Source organism: Cannabis sativa, chromosome X (genome assembly GCF_029168945.1).
Source record: "Cannabis sativa cultivar Pink pepper isolate KNU-18-1 chromosome X, ASM2916894v1, whole genome shotgun sequence".
In the NCBI taxonomy this organism is placed as follows: domain Eukaryota; kingdom Viridiplantae; phylum Streptophyta; class Magnoliopsida; order Rosales; family Cannabaceae; genus Cannabis; species Cannabis sativa.
Window position 1 is genome coordinate 34101989 of NC_083610.1, and position 14052 is coordinate 34116040.

Sequence of the window (14052 nt, forward strand, 5' to 3'; positions counted from 1 at the left end):
CGACGAGAAACCATGTAACTTCAGGTGTACAAGACGAGGCACTAACCTTGTTACGTGGAGGGGATATAACGACAGTAAAAACACTTAGCATATAATTTATAGTATACGAACTAAGTATAGCAAACAGGTGAACCAAATCAACTGATAGCGAGGTGTCCACCTCGCCACAAGAAGACATGCTCATGTTAAAGATCACCTCGTCACTAAAGCCTGCGATTGTCAAAGAGGGTGTTAGGCTTCCAGAGTAAAAGCGATGAGATTCGCATTATCAACCTTGGAAAGGAATATGACAAGCTCCAGCTCGCTATCAAGGTTGCCTCTGCTCTATTCCCCAACGAGACATTCCAAAATAATACGGTTTACAACGTGTTTAATACACGTTTATTTTGGTTAACGTGTTTACAACTTTTACTCTGGAAGCCTAAAACCATCAAAAATCTAATAAGATTGACTCAAGGACAATGCAGAATTTTAGTACTGAAAAACCACGTAAAAGATCTTGTGTGTTCATATTTTCCTTTTCTTTACCGTCTTTATTTTTATAGTGCAATTTTACCAGTTAGGCTCAAATTTTGGTTAATGAAAATCTGCGTTAACACTCACCTTTTCACTTTTTATTTTTTCATACTTGGGGTCCAAACTATTTTTGAGATCTGCTGTGGACCAGTTTGTTGGGATTTTATGCCCTAAATAAAACCCATTCTCAATCAAATCTGATTTGTTATCAATAAAAGATTTGAAGTCATTTATATTTCCATGTAGTTTTCATGTTTATGGTTTAATGTGCGCAAAATCTGTTAAGTCCATAAAATATAGTTATTTACAATTACAGTGATTCAACACAATGGAATTAATTGTGATTATATGCTTCAAAAGATAATGTCGCTGATTCATTAGTGCACTGGATTTACACTGATGTATGGAGTATACATTGGACTCGAACCGATCTTGGTAAAGTATACTTACACCTTGCATAAGTGTTGTGTTCTTTCCATGATATTGGCAAAGTATGCTAGTTTTTTATGTATGGAGTATATATTGGACTCGGACCGATCTTGGTAAAGATATAATAATCTTACTGTTGTATGTTTCTAAGTAAATATCACTAGTTGATATTAGATCAAAAGATCTTAATCCTGACATGCTTAGGTTCAATCTCAGGAGTGCTATTCATGTTCTTTGATTTGTTAGTTAAGCCTACTTTTTGGTCAGGGTGATACGTACATTTTGGAAACATGTTAGTACAATTGAGTGGGAGCGCTAAACATAGATATGGAATCTATAGCTTCTATCTGGACATAGAAGTGAAACGATGATTTCCTTCGAGCTTGGCTTAACAGAGATAAATGGAAGAGCTCTTGTTCTAGTGATTATATTAGCTCACTGAAACATCATTTATAGGAAGCTAAGTGTTTTAAGGATAAAATACATTGAGGGGTGAAACAGTAATTTTATCCCCACTCGGTGTAAATCATCTATAGAGGATCTTTGATTATTGGGATTCGAACGATGGTTAAATATTTATAGCGTATCTATATCGTGGAACATATAGAGCGTTCTATATGACTGAGAGTGCAATTCCAAGTTCTATGGTGGATGCAATAAGGAATTAATAAGTTAGGGAATTTTATGGGTAAATTCTAGATCTGCTTATTGGAAGCTCGGTTGTGTAGGCCCATGGTCCCCATACTAGTTAAGACCATACTGCTTGTAAGACTCAGTTAATTGATTTTAATTAATCAATTGTAATTCAAAAATTAGACTATGTCTAGTTTATGAATTTTCACTAAGCAATGGCTTAAATGTGAAGAAAAGAGATTCTAGGTCTTATTTGTTAATTAAGAGACTTTATTAAGTCTAATTAATAAATATATTAAATGACAATTTTATTTGATAATTAATTTTAATTATTAAATAAATAGTTTTAGCATTTAAGTTGTTGAATTGGAAAAATGGCGTTTTTGAGAAAATAAGGAAAAATTATTAAAAAATGGCAAAATTCCAAAGTGGGGCCCACATCCTATGGCCGACCACTTGAGAGGGAATTTCCATTTAATTTTTTTAATATTTTAATGCCTAATAATACTAACCTAAACCTAGGTGGTTGCGCCTATAAATAGATAGTGATGGCTCACATCAAAAGATGATGAAAATTCAAGCCTTCAGTCAAATTTTCTAAGCCATCTCTTCGACCTATTTCGAACCACTCCTCTCTCTTCCTCTCTTCATATTTTCATACCCTATAGTGATTGAGGAAGTGCCCACACACATCAAGTGGTACTCAATCATAGTCTGTAAGGCTGTGAAGAATTTAGTTTTAAGAGAAGGAGAGTCGGACTCAGATCTTTGTGATACTCTACTACAGACAGGATACAAGGGTTAGCGAACTGAGTAGAAGGAGCCATTATTATTCCGCTGCACCCACTGTAAGGTTTTCGAAACTTTATATGTGTTTATTTACATTGTTTTAGAGATTTGTATTTAGGATGTTAAATAACATACATGGTAGTAAATCTAGATCTTGGAAAAACATATTCCAACACGGTTGTCATCGGAATATTGTCCCTTGGTACCAAGGTCCTGGTTAGCAGACTCACTAGGGCATTTTTTCCATCCCTTGGGCTTTGGTACTTTCGTACTAGTCCCTTTTGGTGCAACAGGGCCTTTCTGCCCGAGCCCGGAGGCATCGGTGGTCTTCTACGCCTGAGAAGGCTTGTTGGCCAGATTCGTACTTTTCCGAGGAGGTACGGGGGGAGCAGGGTTCTGAGGGTCACCTACTTTTTCTTTCCCCTTGTTGTTAGGCTAATTTTAGCCTATGTTCTGGATCACAATTATGTTCGATTTTCGACGTTTTAGGACAGAATTACGCTTATTTTCTATGTTTTTAGGTTTCTCGAATTTATGGAAGTCCCGAGTTACAAAAGTGCAATAAAGGACAAGTGGAGCCAAGAAAAATGCAAAATTGATGCTCGGTGAACTTTTGGCCACGGCGAGCCTAACCATGACCGTAGCCATAACTCGAGAACAGTGAAACGGTTTTGGGGGGAGCTAGTAGCCGCGGCGAGAGGTTTCACCACCGTGGCCACGTCATCACTCGCCGCGGTGAGAGCCCGTACAAGCGAGGGTAATTTCGTCTTTTGAACCCTAAAAATGAGAAATAAAAAGAAAACTGGGATTGTAAATGAGGGGAAGCGATGTTGAGACCTAAAACGCAGTGAGGAGCGGCTAGAGGAGCAAAGTGAAGATCCAGAGTCATTCCACCAACAGTTTCTTTCTCTCTTCCTTTTTAATTTCTTTATGTTGAATTCTGTTTTAGGAATTGTTATGGACTTGAACATGAGCTAATCTTCCATTTAGGGAAGATGATGAATGTTTGTTAAAGTTTGCCCTAGTTAATGTTAATTGCCATTCCTGTTCATTTTGATTGTGTATTATCCTTATTTGTGTTATTTCCATGTTAAAACTTGATCACCTTTTGCATGTCTATGATCTCAATTCCAAATCTGAAAAGTGAGAATTGAGAATGCTAAAATTAGAGAGCATGAGATTTAGAACCTAGAAGATCCGAAAAGAGCAATGTTAATTAGAATAATCTGTCATTCACAATAAGAACTGGAATAGTAATTAGGCATTAACAATTGGGTAAACCTATCAAGAGGATTCTCTTTCCTATCTTCTCATTTTTGATTAATTTTTATTGTCTCTTTCAGCTTCTTGAATTTTTATTCAATTATTGAACTTTAAAAATATTGATTTGCCAAATAGAAACATAGATTTAATCTAGTGGTACTCAGTCCAATTCCCTGTGGTTCGACCTCACCTGTGTGAGCTTACTACTTGATTACGTGCACTTGCGTACTATTTACAAAATTCGTAACAAGTTTTTGGCGCCGTTGCCGGGGAATTGTGTAGAGATTGATATTACATAAGATTAGATTAAATTCTAGTTTGGTTTATTTTTCTTGCTAATTGCTAATCTGTTTCCTTTAATATTGTCTTTGTCTATTTTAGGAATTTTAGGTGTATGCGCCGTCGAGGACAAGGAGCCATATTACTCGTTGATCCTGAAATCGAGAAGACTTGTAGGAGAAACAGTAGGAACAAGAGGCAAGAAAGAGTTTCAGCAACAGCTAAAACACCAGAAATCATGGCAGATAATGCTAATGTTGCTAATAATGGAGGCAACAACGGTAATAATGGAGGTGCCGTTGAAGATCAAGCAAATGGCCATAGCTTGAGAGATTACATTCTTCCAACTCTTACGAGGGTTCAGTCTTGCATCATGCCGCCCGCCGTAGATGCTAATAACTTTGAAATTAAGCCTGCAATACTCCAAATTGTGCAGTCTTCAGTCAAATTTGGTGGACTCCATTCTGAAGATCCCAATCTGCACTTGTCAAACTTCACGGAGTTATGTCAGACTGTCAACGTCAATGGGGTTAGTGATTATGCCATCCGTTTGAGACTTTTTCCATTCTCGCTGGGAGACTGAGCCAAGAGTTGGTTGATTTCCTTGCCCTCAAATTCTATAGCATCATGGACAAACTTAGCAACAAAATTTCTGTCTAAATTCTTCCTGCCAGCAAAGTTTGCTCAGCTGTGAGGAGAAATCAACAACTTTTGTCAGTTAGATAATGAATCTCTCCATGAGTCATGGGAGAGGTTCAAGGACCTCATCAGAAAATGTCCTCATCACGGCATTGAGAAGTGGATGATGGCTCACAATTTTTATTATGGGTTGGTTGGTAATACCAGAACACTCATAGATGTTGCAGCTGGTGGAGCATTCATGAGGAAGATTGCAAATGAAGCCTATGATTTGTTAGAGGAAATGGCCCTGAATAATCAATATTGGCAAACTGAAAGAAGCCAAACAAAGAAGGTGGCTGGTATGCATGAGGTAGATGCCATTACTAAGTTGACATCTCAGGTAGATGCCTTAACTAAACTGATGGCTGTGCAAGCAAAACAAGCTTAGGTGGTTTGTGAGCTATGTGGAGGTCCTCATCCCTATGCGTAATGCTCAGTAGATGTGAATAGTTTGCCAATGGATGAAGCTAAAGCCATTGGGAATTACTCTCAGAACAACAACTATGGGTTCAATCAAGGGGGAATCGAAGGAATTCTGGGTTCTATCAGCAGAGGAATCAAAATTAGACGCAGAACCAACAGCTACCATAGTAGCAAGGTTTTAGTCGGAGTTCTGGTCTTCAGACAGACTAATTGCTACAATTTATGACTGAGACAAGATCATCCATTAAGGAAATTGGAAACTCAGATAACAACCCGTCCTCAGGGAAATTTTCCTTGTACAACCGACGTTAGTCCTAAAGAAAATTGCAAGGAAATTACCCTGAGAAGTGGGAAGAAGTATGAAGGGCCTGATGGGGGACAACCAGTGGAAGAAGAGATTAAGGATCAACCGTCACTAACATTAACAGAAAAGGAGACTACTGAGTGTCCTGCACCAAACCAAGAGTCTCCACCAATCAGTATAGATCATCATGTGAAAATACTGTACCCACAGAGACTCTGAAAGACCAATCTAGACAAGCAGTTTTCAAAATTTCTAGAGGTCTTTAAAAGGTTGCACATCAACATCCCTTTTGCTGAAGCCTTGGAACAAATGCCCAGTTATGTGAAGTTCATGAAGGAGATCTTGTCGAAGAAGAGGAAAATGGAAGACTATGGAACAATGGCATTGACCGAGGGCTGTAGCGCCATACTGCAGAAGAAACTTCTGTTGGATTTTGTGCCCTAAATAAAACCCATTTCAATATAATCAGATTTACTTATTAATAAAGATCAGAAATAACATTTTATGTTGCATGGTTCACATGATTTATTTCATGATTATATGCATATAATGTATGAATTCTATTTAAGTCCAGAACATATGAATTTGTTAATGATTATAGTGTTGTCAGCACAGTGGAATATAATCTTAATTATATGTTCGAATGTTTATTCCCTGATTTGTCAGTTCACTGGATTTAGACTGGCATGATATAATCAGCGATAGGTATTCTTACACCTTGGATAAGTGTTATGTCCTTTCAAGGGCATTGGCAAAGTTTACCAGTATCGGATGTATGAAGTATACATCGGAAGGGACCGATATTGAACTTTGATTAGATATATTAAAATTTACCGTAATATCTATTCAATTCAATATCACCTGTTGATCCTAGATCAAATGATCTTAATCCTGATATGGTTAAGTTCGATCTCAAGAGTATTATACATGTTCTTTGATTTGTTAGTTAAGCCTACTTTTGGGTCAGGGTGATACGTACATTTTGGGAACATGATAGTATAATTGAGTGGGGGCGCTAACATAAACATGTAGTCTATAACTTCTATAGGAATTTAGAAGTGAAACGATGATATCCTTCGAGCTTGGCTAAACAGAGATAAATGGTGGAGATCTCATTTCACTTCGCTGAAATATCATTTATACGGAGCTAAGTGTTTTAAGGATAAAATACATTGAATGTGTAACGGTAATTTAGTTCCTATTCAATGTAGATCATCTATTAGAGGGTCATTGATCAAATTAGGATTATAACAATGGATAATTAATAGCGTATCTATATCGTGGAACATATAGAGCGTTCTATAAGACTAAGAGTGCAATTCCAAGTTCTAAGTGTGGATTCAATAAGGAATTAATAAGTTAGGGAATTTACTTGGTAAATTCGGTTCGACTTATTGGAAGCTCGGCTATATAGGCCCATGGTCCCCATACTAGTTGAGACCATACTGCTTGTAAGACTCAGTTAATTGATTTTGATTAATCAATTATAATTCTAAAGTTAGACTATGTCTAGTTTATGAATTTTCACTAAGCAAGGGCGAAATTGTAAAGAAAAGAGATTCTAGGTTTATTTATTAATTAAGGGACTTTATATGTCTAATTAATAAATATATTAAATGACAATATTATTTAATAATTAATTTTTAGTTATTAAATAATTAGAATTAGCATTTAAATGGTTAAATTGGAAAATTGGCAATTTTGAGAAAATGGGATTGAAAAATGACAAAATGGAAAAATTTCAAAGTTATGCCCATTATCCATATCATGGCCGGCCACTATGCAAGCATTTTACCATTTATATTTTTCATTATTTTAATGCCATACAATTTTAACTTAAACCTAGATGGCTTTCTATAAATAGAAAGTGATGGCTTCAGGAAACCATGGACTTGCATCTTATTCTTTTTCAGAGAAAAACCTGAGCCATAGCCGCCACCCTCTTCTTCTGTTTTCTTCTCTTCAATTTCGAAATACCCTAGTGATAGAGTAGTACCCACACACATCAAGTGGTATCTCAATCATAGTATGGAAGATTGTGAAGAATCCATCCACAAGAAGGAGAATTAGCATCAAAGTAGGAGAGAAAGAGATCCAGGTTTAAATCTTGATTATGTTCTGCTACAGAAAGGAATCAAGGGCTAGAGATCTGAACGGAAGGAGTCATTATATTCCGCTGCACCCAATGTAAGGTTTTCTAAACTTTATATGTGTTTATTTCATTGTTTTAGAATTCATATTAGGATGTTAATGAAACATACATGGTAGTAAATCTAGATCCTGGTAAAATATTTCCAACAACTTCCTCCTAAACTCAGAGATCCTGGAAGTTTCACCATTTCTTCTACTATTGGGGAAATAGAAGGGATAAATGCACTGTGTGATTTGGGGGCTAGCATTAACTTGATGCCTCTGTCAGTGTAACACCCTAACTAGCTATTTGTGTTAACGTGATTTTAAACATACTGTGCAACTCGTTGCTAATCAACGAGGTTAATGAAAATCGTGATTAATTAAAATCTACTTATTTAATTAAAAACTTGTAGTATTACATACAAAATATTTTGGGGTCCTGTTTACAAAATACTTTACAAAAGTTTGCTATTCATTTACAAAATATTTGTCGCCCAGCGACTAACAACAAAAGCCCTAATGTCCCGAGGATCGTACGCTCCAGGCCTAACCGCCTCGACATCTACAATCTTCATCTACTCATCCTCACGGTTTCTCAACTTTAGCCTTGCCCTTACCTACACATAAACATAGCATTGTGAGTCGACAGACTCAGTAAGAAAAGCATAAATCATATAACATACATATATCTCGGATTATGATCAGACGCCCATACTCGTGACCATAACCCTAATCCCCGTGTACCACACGGTGCTGAGTCTAGAACGTTCGTACGACGTTACTTTTGACCATAATATCAACCCATACTCGGTACGCTAGTCATACTCTAGCCGTACTGATGTGATACTGTATCAGCCTATACTCGGTACACTAGTCATACTCTAGTCGTACCGATGTGATACTGTCAAATAGTACGGTGCTATCGACAATAATATCAACCTATACTCGGTACGCTAGTCATACTATAGTCGTACCGATGTGATACTGTCAAATAGCACGAAAGCTAACATACAGATCTAACGTAATCTAACAGGCTTACTAACATGCACGCTAAACATGTAAATACATATGCAAACTGTTATACTAATCTTACCTCGATTCTGAATTCAGGTGTGCTGGTCAACCTGAGTGGAACAATTTGCTCGGCAAATTACAGGCTCTTAAATCACATCAATCACAACACAAATAAGCGATATGCTAAATCACTTCCCGGGGACTTAAACTTGAAACTAAATGTTTCCCTATCGATGAATAACATGGCAATACCCTAAATAACCCAAAAATGGGAAAAACTAGGGTTCCCAAAATTTCCCCAACCGGTAGACCGGTTCCCCAACCGGAATCCCGGTTCTGGGAAAAATTCTTGGAAGCCAACCGGAATTCCGGTTCCTACAGGCCTCTCTGAACCGGAATTCCGGTTCAGTGCAGGAATGACTAAAAATTTCATAACTCGACCAAATCAACCCCAATCCAATCCAAACTTTCCAGACCTGTTCTATACACCCTAGAGAACATTTTCAAGGCAATAAAACATTCACCCAAACACAGAATCAAAACTTGCCATTAATGAGCCAAGCTTGAGTTCAAAACTCCAAAGCTTGCTCAAACAACATAACAACCTCTAAATCAAGCATAAATCAACATAATAAACCATAATTATGTTGGAAATATTTTACCAGGATCTAGATTTACTACCATGTATGCTTTATTAACAACCAAATATGAATTCTAAAATAATGAAATAAACACATATAAAGTTTAGTAAACCTTACTGTTGACTTCGATTTTAGCCAACGACAATGAGTCTTTTTGATAAGCGATAAATGATATGTCGTAATAAGAATATGTAAATAAAGCAATAATAAGAAGACACAGAAATTTTATAGAGGTTCAACCCCGAGCAGTTCGGTAATAGCCTAATCCTTGTTAGTTGTATTGACTTAAGAATAAGGAAGAAGATTCCTTTTCTTATAGCTCTTACAATAATATCTCTGAATATATAATTCTTAGATAGCCTTAGCTTATAGCGTTTTGGCGTATAATATCTGTTTACAGTTTTTTGATCCGGTTCCTTGCCCAGTGAACATTCCTCACTATTTATACGGCAAGAAACTTGAGGAGGAAGAGTTTCCTCTCTTGTTATAATGCGCATAAACAGAAAGATCGTGTGATCATTGCTGAATGCTTGGATCGTGGGATTGAGGCCGAATACACCGATAGTGGGATCGTGTGTATGCCACATCCACGCAAGTTGATCCCTGAGTTATAGGGATTGAGCTGGTGACTCACGGAGTGCTTGGTTGAATTCGCTAAGTGTTGCTCATTCTGCACGGCTCGTTGAGTATTCCATTATGGACATGCCAACGAGGCATCCTGCTCGGCATGTTAATCCGACCAGGTGCTCTTAGTAGATGCCACGTGTCACCATTCTTGTGATGCCACGTTAGAGTGCAAATTTTGGGATAACATTTGCCCCCGAAGTCTGTGCGGGACCTCTGAGGTTACGTATAGACCTATTCCGAGCTGGCTCTCCCTTTGAAAGGGGACACGTGTCGAGCATGACCGTTCGAGACTCGATGTGAAGTTGACTGGGCGTCCCTTCAGTTTTCAGCTAATTAATGCTCTGACAATTGATATTTTGAAAATCCAAATTTCTCTCTCCACGGCTGACGGTTGCACTCGATTATTTTGATTTCCCATATTTGCTTTCAAGGCAGGAAGTCGAGGCGTCTAAGGTTCCTTTACGTACAATTACCCTTTTTCCCATAAATACTTGGAGTACTGGCATATTACCCCATTTCATCACCCTTCTTTGTTAAGAAAACTTCAGAGAAAAAAGAGAAAGCTTTCAAGCTTCAAAGTTGCTGAAGAGTTTACAGACGATTTCTGGCTTGCTTGAACCCAGACACTTGAATCTTTGAGTAAGTTTCTGATTCCCTTCCTTTGCATGCTTGTGCTTTGAATGTAACTTTGCTGTAGAAAGAACACTGTAGGAAACCCTAGGGTTTGAAACTTCTGCGACTCTTCTTTTCCATGTCCTTGTGTTAGCTTTCAGCCGTAAGGCTCGTTTTAGAACTGCATTGCGTCTGTTTTCCATTCTGCTTTTTTCAAGCTTCATGAACTTTTTTGCCCTAACTCAAGAAAAACTTTCTGGCTTCTTGAGCTTAGACTTTTCTCTGAACATGATCGTTCTTTAATCTGTTGGGTACTCCTGGTCGGCACATTTGCTTATTTTTTCGCTTGATACTCCGTCCAACACTCATCTTGCGTGTTGTCTTTTGTAGATGAACCGAGGTGAGTCTTGGGAGCCCGAGCATCAAATTGACCAGGAGCTGCTTCAACTTCTGCACGAAGTCCATCCTTGTCTTCGTGCTAGTCCTTCTTCAGAAGAAGGATATTCTTCTGATTCCGTACCCAGCCATAGAATGATGGCTCGTACTAAGAAGACTACGCGTCTGGCTGACGCTTCTAACCCCCAGCTGGCTCGACTGGCCACTCTGCCCGACGCCGAACAGGATTTGGCGGTCCCAATGGAGGAGGACCATGAGGGGGACGCTGACGTCCAGGAAGTTGAGGAGCTGGACGGGGCGCGTCCGGGCAGCCCTCCCGCTGCTGAGGGAGAGGAAGAGATTGAACCCCCTAACTATTGGGAGTACAATGAGGCTCGGCAGCCAGTTGATGCTGACGGGGACATCACTGAGGAGCTTACTGAGGCGGTTCCTCATAGGAGGCAGGGTGCCTTGGGCGCCAGTTGGGTGAGTCCTCCGTCCAAGATTTCAGAGGCACGCCTTTGCACTCTCGACCAGGACGGATACCTGGGCGAGCTGGACTGCTACATTCCCGCCCACGACAATCGCGCTACAAACCCTGATAAGGGGATGTTTGCCTGGTCGGGGGCTCACGGCCAGCAAGGGGCGCTGATGCCGTTGCACAAGTACTTCCGTGATGTGGCAGACTTCTTCGGCCTTTGCCCGACTCAGATCACTCCTGAGGGCGTTAAGTATTTGTCCACTCTCTTCGTCCTTTACGCTTCCCATGGATGGGGCACCCCTTCTCCCCACGAGGTCGCTTGGTTCTTCGACCTGAAGTCTACCCCCAAGCAAGGCCGGTCGGGGTATTTTTACTTCTCTCAGCCAGGCTTCAAGTGGTTGAGCGGGATGGACCACAAGGCCATCAACAAAATAGGGCGTTTTGTTGATGAGTACTTCACGGTGAAGCATCCGAACATCACTCGGACTTGGTTTCAGCAGATTCCGACTTATCACCGTCCTCCTCTCACCATTACTCTTAGGGATAGGGCTCAAAAGCTTGCCCGATTGCCGACGGAAAACAGGGATATCATCCAGTTGACCTCCGATCAAAATCTGGTGCAGTACGGGCTTTACCCAAAGGACTTTTCCTCTAAGTCCGTGGCGGAGAAGAAGGGGAAACCTGCTGCTGCCCGGCCTGAACGAGCTCATCCGGAGAATGAGTTGATTCAACTGAAGCGTGAAGCTAAGTGGAAAGGAGGTGCTCGGGCAAAGCACTATGCTCAGGAGCCTATGAATCCTGAAGATGAAGCTGAGCCTGAGGCTGAGGCTGAGCAGGTGGCTCCTTTGAGGAGGAAGAAGAAACTCTCGGCCATGCCCAGGCCCGTTGAACATGCCATTCGCATAAGGGAGCCCATTTCTTCTGTTCGGCCATTCCATCCTTATGCTGGAAAAGGGAAGGCCGTTGTGGCTGAGATAAAGTCGATGTCAGGTGATGATGGCTTCTAACTTTCTGGGCGGGCAGTCACTCTGCGCTTTACTTCTTTTTCAGCTTCTTGACTTTCATACTTTGTATTTTTTGTTGGTTTTTGCTAACCACGCTATTTTTGCTCTTGTGCAGACATGTCTCGGCAAATGATGGATGCCTTAAGGAAGAGGATGAGCGGAAGCTCTAGCGCCTCCCCTCCGGCCAAGAAGTCTAAGGGCGGAGAGGGGTCTTCAGAGAAGAGGCCTTTTAGAGAGGTCATTGACCTTTCTGAGGAGCTGGCTGCTGCAAATCCTTCCACTCCCAAGTCTGCGAAGTCTAAGGAGTCTGGGCCACCAACATCTGGGTCCGAACTGGTCAGGAGGATTCTTGAGCGGATGCAGGCACCAACTCCACCCATGCCCGTGCTGCCTGAGGTCAAGAAGGGCAGGGAGGTGATGGCTCATCACATGAACCGGCTGGTTCCTGAGGTCGGTGAGCAACTGGCTGGTGCTGACGACTCATCTCTGAATGTGTTGGTGGATGGAGTCTTGCTGGAGCTTACCAGGGTTAGTCTTTTCTTTTCGACACTTCCCTTTTAGCTTTTCATACTTAGCTTCATATGTTGACCTTTTCCTTTACGCAGGCCGGTTTGAAGTTGGCTTATCCCTACTCCCGGGCTAAATCTGCTACTTCCAAGAGTACGGCTCTGTCCGACACGTTGAGGGCGGAGGCGGACTTGGCCTAGAAGGAAGCTGAGGAGGCCAGGGCAGAGACTGCAGCTGTTCGCCATGAGTTGGGTGAGGCCAACAAGAAGTTGTTTGCTGCCGAGAAGAAGATCACCGTGCTGACCAAGGATCTCGAGGCTGCTGATCTCCTTGAGAAAACCATCGAGACCTTATCTGCTGAGGTTGATCGCCTTCAGGATGAGAGGACTTCTCTGCGGCAGGTCTTCTTCGGCTGAAGGACGATAAGGACGCTCAAGCGGACGAGGCGGTCCGCTTGAAGGAGAAAGTCGATGCTTTAGAGACTGCCGGCCTCGAGCTCTTCTTTGATTTTTGGAAGGCTAATCCCCAGGCCAACTTCGACTACTTGGGCCACGCCAAGGACATGTACCTCGAGTACTGCGCGGCCCAAGTTGCCTATGGTGGGAAAGAGGTGGCTGCTTCAACTTTCGGCCAAGCTTCTAACTAGGTTGCTGATGCGTCTCCTGCTCGAACAACAGATCCTCCTGCTCCAGTTGGCTCAGAAGAACCAAATCCAGAACCTGGGACTCCAGCTGTTTGAACATTGATCTTTTTATCTCTCCTGTATATATATATATATTATATATGTGGCCTTAAGGCCTTTAAGACATCATGACCGGCCAAGCGGTCTTTAAACTTGGAATTATTTTTCATTTTTCGGACAACGGGCTGACTGGGTAGCTTTTAATCCCGGTACTTTATGCTCTTGTTATCGTTAATGAATTTCATTCTTTGTTTATAATTGCAGTGCAATTGTGATTGTTTTATGTTTACCAAATGCTTTGTACAGGTATAGGTGCCCCCCAAGTGACCGAGCAGACGTATGACTCTTGATCACTTGTCTTGTGCAAATATATTGCTTTTCTGTTCGGTGTTTTGGGTTCGACTGAACCTTTTGTACGCACTTTAGGTAAATTATAATCATGCTGATTTTTTCGACTCAATAGAATTGGAAATACTATCTTTATTCTTTTATTGATCGAAAATATATTTGTTACCGTAGTAACTTACATCAGAGCTAGTGATCCAGTGGATCTTTTTAGCTTAACATGACATAAAACAAATAAGAAACTGTACTTTAAAGTGGTCTACCTGACCTGAGTACTTTTGTTTCTGAAGCCTTTGCGCGGAGTCTCCCCAAGA

At 40.6% G+C, this 14052-nt stretch overlaps 1 non-coding gene across 1 annotated transcript; it reads right to left on the reverse strand.

The window, feature by feature from the left end:
• Positions 1-4594: 4594 nt before the first annotated feature.
• LOC115703308 (small nucleolar RNA R71) lies at positions 4595-4701 on the reverse strand. The gene has a single exon (XR_004009084.1). It is a non-coding gene; the product is annotated as a small nucleolar RNA R71 (small nucleolar RNA).
• Positions 4702-14052: the final 9351 nt, after the last annotated feature.